The sequence below is a fragment of the Orycteropus afer genome, unplaced genomic scaffold (assembly GCF_000298275.1).
Source record: "Orycteropus afer afer isolate SDZICR_OR568_19922 unplaced genomic scaffold, OryAfe1.0 scaffold00008, whole genome shotgun sequence".
In the NCBI taxonomy this organism is placed as follows: Eukaryota; Metazoa; Chordata; class Mammalia; order Tubulidentata; family Orycteropodidae; genus Orycteropus; species Orycteropus afer.
The window spans coordinates 13,004,161-13,011,827 of record NW_006921595.1 but is presented as its reverse complement, the minus strand read 5'-3'; positions in this window follow the sequence as shown (position 1 = coordinate 13,011,827).

Genomic DNA, 7,667 nt, shown 5'->3' with positions numbered 1-7,667 from the left:
TGTGACAGAAGTAGTACTTTGCTTTCTAAGATTTTCCACTATTGCTTTATTGGAAGTAGATTGCAAGGTCTTTCTTCTAAGGTTGCTGTTGTTATGTGCTGTCAAGTCGGCCCTGACTCATAGCGACCCCTCCTTGGGTTTCCGAGGCAGTATCACTACGGAAGTAGATTGCCCAACCTTCCTTCAGAGGAGTGGCTGGTTGGTTTGAACCTCCAGCCTTCAGGTTAGCAGTCAAGTGCTTTAGGCACTATGCTACCAGAGCTCTTAAGGTACCTCTGGGTAAACTCAAACCTCCAACCTATCAGTTAGCAATTGAGAGTATTAACTGTTTGCTCCAAGGGATTCAGATGTGTATTGGAGTTACTCTAAAAATGAATCTCCTTTAAGTGTTCTTGTTCATTAGACAAAATTTTGTGTGATTTCCTATAACCTTTAAATAATTATTAAATACTTTGTCTCACATGGTGAAACCAGTGAGAGTCAGCACTCGATGGACTGCCTTGTGTATCCAGATCTTACAAGTTTTGCATCTTTGACAGAGTGCAGTCTTACCACTTGTCTATCATTCTCTGTTAGGGGAAAAGAGTTGAGTGTTTATTTTCTCACAGGTTTTTGCCTTAAACAGGTTTTGGCTTTTTTTTTTTTTTTTTTTTTTTTGTATTATTTGGTTTAAAGAAGGCTTCAGGAGATATTTTTGGTTTAAGGTTTAAATAGTGTCTCAGGGCATTAGTTCTGTGGGTTTATCCACCCTCGGTGGGTCCAGAAAATCTGCATTCCATAAGAATTTGAAATTCTGTTCTGCATATCCCTCCTTTTGATAAGGATCCTTCTATAGAATCTTTGATCAAAGTTTTCAGTAATAGTAGCTGGGCACCATCCAGCTCTACAATTATAAGATCCATGCTGCTCTGCAGATGTCTAGTCTGCTCCTCTAACTGCTGCCTGGTACCCATGGTGTTCATCTGTACATTTTGACTATCCCATCCCCAAGTGATAGGCACCCAGATTGATACCCACTCTCCAATAAACTAGGAAAAAGAGGAATTCCTTGGAAGATGAAATTGGGAAATCTTGCCTCGATGTGGATAAAAATAAATGTGAATCCCTGTGGTACAGTGAATTACTTAATATGGATCTCCTAGCCATGGTCTTTGTGACTCCCACCAGATGACTAGGTGGGACTCTGTATATGTGAGATGCTTGTGGCCCACCAAGACGACTGGATAGCTTACTAATAATGTAAATAAGGCACATGGCACCTTTGGGTGTCGGACTATGTAAATAATGTGTTTGGAATCCTAATATGGGGATTGGTCAGTGTTGCCATCCCACTAGGCTTAAAATGAACCATCCAGAGGCAGAAGGAGAGATCTCACTACCATCAGGAAAGAAGAACCAAGAGTGGAGCATGTCTTTCAGACCTGAGATCCCTGTGCTGAGATGGTGTGAAGCACTGGCAGAGAAACAATGACAGCAGAACCCATAGAACGACTAACATGAGAACAGACCGGCATGAGCCAGAGGCAGGTTTTCCAGCCAATGGAGTGAGAAAGCTGAGTGCCTTAGGTAGGAATCTTGCTGGCAGAATGGAGTGCCTCTCTGGGAACCTATTTACAGAGCTAAAAAGACTTTGTAACACTTGCCCAAGCAGGGCAGAGGCCAAAGGGCTGTAGGGCCAAGAGGCCAAGGCCAGAGAGAGGCATACTTGCAATGCAGCTAAGATGAGGCTGTCCTGATCAAAGAGCGGTATCTTGAGTTGTTTTCTGATCCTGAATTGTAACTGATTACTTCCCCAACAATCCTATAATCATGAGTATTGTCTGTGAGTTCTGTGTGGCCATTGCAATGAATTGTTGAAGCTAGCAGAGAAATAGAGAATACTGTGGGAGGGACAGTTGGTGTCAGAATTGGTAGAAAGTTGGAGGTAGTGTCATGTCTGACCTCTGCCTCAGAGGAATCAGCCTTGGGCTATTAACATTGATGATGATTCTCTCATCCCCTCCTGAAGTTAGAGGGAGTCGCATGATGTCACCCCCACATCCTTTTCACAATCTCTATTTAACACTACATATAAGGTGGGCTGAAGATAGATTAAAGACCAAAATATGGAAGATAAAACAATGAGACTAATGGAAGAAAATGCAGGTGAATATCTCAGTGATCTGGGGACAGCGAAGATCTTAAATTTTCAAAAGCATAAAGCTCTTTGAGCACTTCTTCTATTCAGATTAATTTTCCAGTCTTCTCTCATCTCTCAACTGCTGAGAGGTCATCAGTGGAAGAAAGAAAAAACAAACAAAAAAATAACCTTAAGGCCTGTCATTTCCTTATCTTAAAATATACTTCTAGCTTGATGGCAATTAGTATTATTTTTTTTTTTTTTTTTTTTGTAGGCTCCTCTTTGACTAGAACAGAGATCAGCAAAGTATGGCTCATGGGCCTGCCATCTATTTTTATACAGTTCCAAGCTAAGAAAGACTTTTCACATTTGTAAATGGTTGGAAAAGAATAAAAAGAGGAAGAATACTTTGTGACACATGAATATTATGTGAAATTTAAAATTTCAACGTCCATAAATAAAGTTTTATTGGAACACAACCATGGTCATTCATCTACATATTGTCAATGGCTGCTTTCCTAACTACAACTGCAGAGTTGATGAATTGTGACAGAAGCCATTAACTCATAAAGTCTGAAATACTTGGTATTTGGACCTTTACAGAAAAGGTTGGTTAATACCTGAACTACAGTGTATGCCCTTGAGGATAGGCTAGCGTACCAGTTTCTCAGATTGTTTACCACAGGGCCTTGCAGATAATCAATACTCTTTGTATCACTTTTAGCTTCAAGTAACAGAAGATTGTCTGTTTTGAGTGTCAGATAACAAGAAATCCAGAGGTAGGGCTAGCATTGATTCAGTAGTTCAGTGGTATCAGGTCAGTGTCCTGGGTCAACATCTCTTGCCAGTTCCTTATAACCAAGACAGCTCCCTGGATGATGCTTTCACAAACCTGTGATGGTTTACTCACAAGGTCATGTTCAAAGCCATAAAATTGGCAGTAATATAGGACAAAGAACTTGACCTAATTTAGATAGATAGATAAATAGCTGTTGTCAAGTTGACTCTGACTCAGCGACCTTATGTACAACAGAACGAAACGTTGCTCAGTCCTGCATCATCGTCATACAGGATGTCCTTGGCATGTCCAAGTCCAGTGTTGTGGCTGTTGTACAAATCCATCTCAGTGAGGGTATCTCTCACCCTCACTGGCCCTCTACTTTGCTAAACGTGATGTCCTCCTCCAGTGAATGATCCTTCCCGATGACATGTCCAAAGGAAGAGAGTCAAACAATGTTCTGTTGTCATCCATAAGGCTTTCATTGGCTAATTTTGGGAAGTAGGTCACCAGACCTTTCCTACTAGTCTGGAAGTTTCACTGAAACTCCACCGTGGGTGACCCTGGTGACATTTTAAATACCAGTGGCATAGCTTCCAACATCACAGCAGCATGCAAACTACCACAGTACAACAAACTGACAGAGTTTAGTGGCTTGGTATACCTCCCTCTTATTGGGAGGAATAATCTCTGGAGTCCCCGGGCTGACTTCCCCTTATCATGTTACCCATAAGTGAATCTCCCAAGGTTAATTAACAGTAAGACTGATTTCTGACCTTGGAAAAGCAATTCAGAACTTTGAATTATTTCTATGTGTGGAACATAGTCATATCTTAATTCTAATGTTCCAAGACAAGTAACTCATTTTAAAAGAGAATAATTTTTCCAAATAGTTTCTGGTAGCCTTTCAAATCACAGAAGCACAAAAGTTGGCTTAATATTGTTACAAACTCTGCTAATGAAACCTAGTATTTCACTGTCAGGACCCTTCTGCTGCTAGACAAAGAGGACACCTGACTGAGACTATAAATTGAACAGTTTTCCACGGGTCTTGTGTGGTCCACATTTTATGTTCGTAATGACTGGCTCATCAGGATTATCAGACTGATCTCTTTCGATGGTTAAAGAAGCAGTCAAACAAAACCGTAGTAATGGCTTATAACCAAAGTGCAGTGCTGAGGGTGAGAGAGAAAGAAAGACTAGGATGTGAACACACAGGTTTACAAAAAGACGTTAAGCCAGTGCTCAGCATGTGATCCAAGCCCTCGTGAGTCAGAGGCGGCGGCTCCATGAACATGCCCCAACAGATGACTCCTCTGATGCTCCAAACTCACATGTTACACGTGCTATTTATGAACCTCTGTATATTGGATTCAGCCATTGAGCAATGGAAGGCACAATGTAAAAAGGAATAACAAGAAAAGAAGTGTAACTTTTCAAATTAGAAATCTTGAAGTATCAAGAAAGAAATGTTGGATAACTTTGTAAAAATGGAGTTACAACACTGGATTTTACCTATTTTTTATTTGATTGCTATGCTTGTTCCATACCATTGTTGCCCTACTTTATCTCAGTCTGTGGCTTTGGTGGTGTCTGTCCTCACACTCTCGCTCTGTTCTACACTGACATCCCACCTTCCTTGGTACCCTTGTTTACCCAGTCAGGGACATAAATAGGTCAGTCCACACCAGAGTGGGGTGGCTACTGGCTGGCAAATAGCTCTCCTCCATAGGACCTGGGGAAAGACAGGAGGGTGTGAAGAGACATTAGAGATCTGTATGTATCAAATAAAGCACTTTGTTTTCACAAAAGCAATTGCCTGGATGGAGTAAGTGCACACCCCTGACTTTGTAGACATTTTTTAATGTCAGAAGATGGTGAAGAGCTGGTCACAAGAACAACATCAAAATATTGCTAAAATTTTAAACTATAAAGTATTGACTAGTACCGTGAACCAATCTATGCCAAAAAAAAAAGAAAAAAAAAAAAACTCCTTCCAGAAATTCAAATATAGCGATAGTAGTGTTCTCTGCTTTGGTCAAACATTTTGCTTTGTTATCTGCCCTTCATTCCTCACATAGACACATTCCAAAATCTTAATAACATTTCCATTCTGTGGAGAATGGGTGAACAGGAAGGAGGCTAAGAGAGCAGGTGTCAGCTTCCAACCATATCCCCTTTCCTATTGGGATTTGGGGGTCCTTGGAATGACTCTGCTCTGAAACACGACTCTAGAACATGGTCCTGTTTTATCTTATACAACTGGGCACACTCTTTGCTGATCTATATTTCTTTAGCCTCCATTTCTATAATATCAGGCTTTAGTTAGAGCTATTGAGCAAAACCTCCATTTTGTTTTCATTCATTCCATGTAAAGGAGCAATGAAAATAGATCATTTAGCTATAAATATTTATCAGCTTTAGAATTCACATGATTAATAAATAAAAGTTCTTGTCCAGGCCCAGCAAAATAAGAAAATGCTGAGGGTAAAGAAAGCAAGATGGGAACCTCTTGGAATATAGCCTCTTAGAAAAATGAATCTGCTGCAACAAGGAAGAACGTGCTAGCTATTATGTGTGTGAGCTGAGGTATACCTCACTACATTTGCATAAATATTTGCTATGAAAGCATGTTCTTCTAGACATTTTCTGGGATTTTTTCATATACACTAAAGCCAGAACAAGCCTGCTACTCTTAATGTGCATGAACTAAGGTTTGTTTGTTAAATTCCATGAGAACTAGGATAGGCCTTTGGAAGTTTGAGTCCACCAGGAGGCACCTCAGAAGAAAGGCCTGGGGGTCTACTTCCAGAAGATCATGTTGTTGTTGTTGTTGTTGTTATGTGCCGTCGAGTCAAACCCGACTCATAGCTATTAAAAAGCCTGTAGAGCATTTTTCTACTCTGACACACACAGCATTATTGCCGTGCATTGAAGACTACTCAAAGGCAACTGGTTTTTGGTTTTCTCTCACTAGCATAAGGCCCCTAAAACTTCCAAAGCAATCAACAAAAACTTTCTGGGGCCTATTAAGTGACTTGTCCTATGCTAAGAATTTGTATATATTTCGGCTTAAATCACGTTAATTTCAAGTATAATGAATAGAATACAGTATTCAAAAGGGATTGGCAGATGTGATACCCTGAAAAGGAAATAATATCTCGTATGTGGTGTTCTCCAAAAGATTGGTGGTTTGAACCCACCAGCCACTCTGTGGGAGAAAGATGAAGCAATCTGCTTCCATAAAGATTTATAGTCTTGGAACTCCTATGGGGGTCGCTATGAGTCAGAATTGATTTGGTGGTAACAGGTTTGGTTTTTTTTAATGTGGTATTCCTGTCCAAAATGGTCCTGCATCTAAGCATTAGGACACCTCAGACAACTCCAGAATGAGGGGGCTTCTCTACAAAAATCAACCTATATGCTCCAAAAATATTGATGCTTTGAAAGACAAAGTAAGGATGAGAGACTGTTCCAGATTAAAGAAGACCAAAGAGGCAGACTACCACCTGTCTGTCAGTTTGTTGTACTGTGGTGGCTTGCATGTTGCCAGCTATGCCACCAGTATATCAAATACCATCTGGATCATCCGTAGTGGACAGGTTTCAGTGGAGCTTCCAGATAAAGACAGACTAGGAAGAAAGGCCTGGCAATCTATTTCACCAGTGAAAACCCTATGAATCAGAACATGTCCAGTATGGTGCTGGAAGAGGAGTCCCCTTGAAGGACTCAGGCATAGCAATGATTGCAAAGATGGTGTCAGACCAGGCAACATTCATTTTGTTGCACATGGAGTCCCATGAGTCAGAGCAGACACTAACAACTAACAACAGTAACAAATAACAATGAATGAAACTGGATTAAATCCAGAATTGGGTGGGAAATTCCTATAAAGGATGTTATTGGAATAATTGACAAGATTTGAATGTAGATCAGGGATTAAATAATGGTATTTTATTGATATAAAATTTCCTGATTTTGATAGTTGTGCTGTGTTATGAAGGAAACCTGGTGGCACAGTGGATAAACACTTGACTGCTAACCAAAACGTCAGTGGTTCAAACCCACCAGCTGTCCCACAGAAGAAAGTTGTGGCAATCTGTTTCCATAAAGATAAAAAGCCATAAAGCCTTGGAAACTCTGTGAGGCACTTCTACCCTGTCCTGTAATGTCATTATGAGTCAGAATCGACTTGGTGGCAATGCGTTATGGGTTACTATGCTATGTAAAAGAATGTTTTTGACATTAAGAAATACAAGCTGAAGAAAAGAGGGGTAAAGAAGCAGGATGCTTGTGATTTAATGGTTCATATAAAAAGAATAACAGTATGTGTGCATATATACATATGTGTATATGAAAATAGAGCACAAATGTGGTAATATGTTAGTAAGTCTGGGTAGAGGGTGTATGGGAATCTTTTGTGCTATTCTTGAAAATCTTTTGTATACTTGAAATTATTTCAAAATAAAATTAAAAGTTTAAGAAGTTGTGGGAACATACACTACACTTCTGAAATAAGTTGCCATGGGAGATCTTACCCTTGGTTAACACTGAAACATTATCTTGAGCAAGGCATGGATGACTAAGTTGAGATCAAAAAGTTTTACAACTGAGTTTTCCAAGATTTATTTCCACTTTAAAAAGAATGCTGGAGAGAGACAGGCGGGATGTGGGAGTGGTCGTTAAATCAATTATGTGTAATGGGAACTCAGTCTCCGAGTTTCCTCTGCTTATCTCCACTCTTGCGGAATCTGTCAGAGAAAAAAAAAA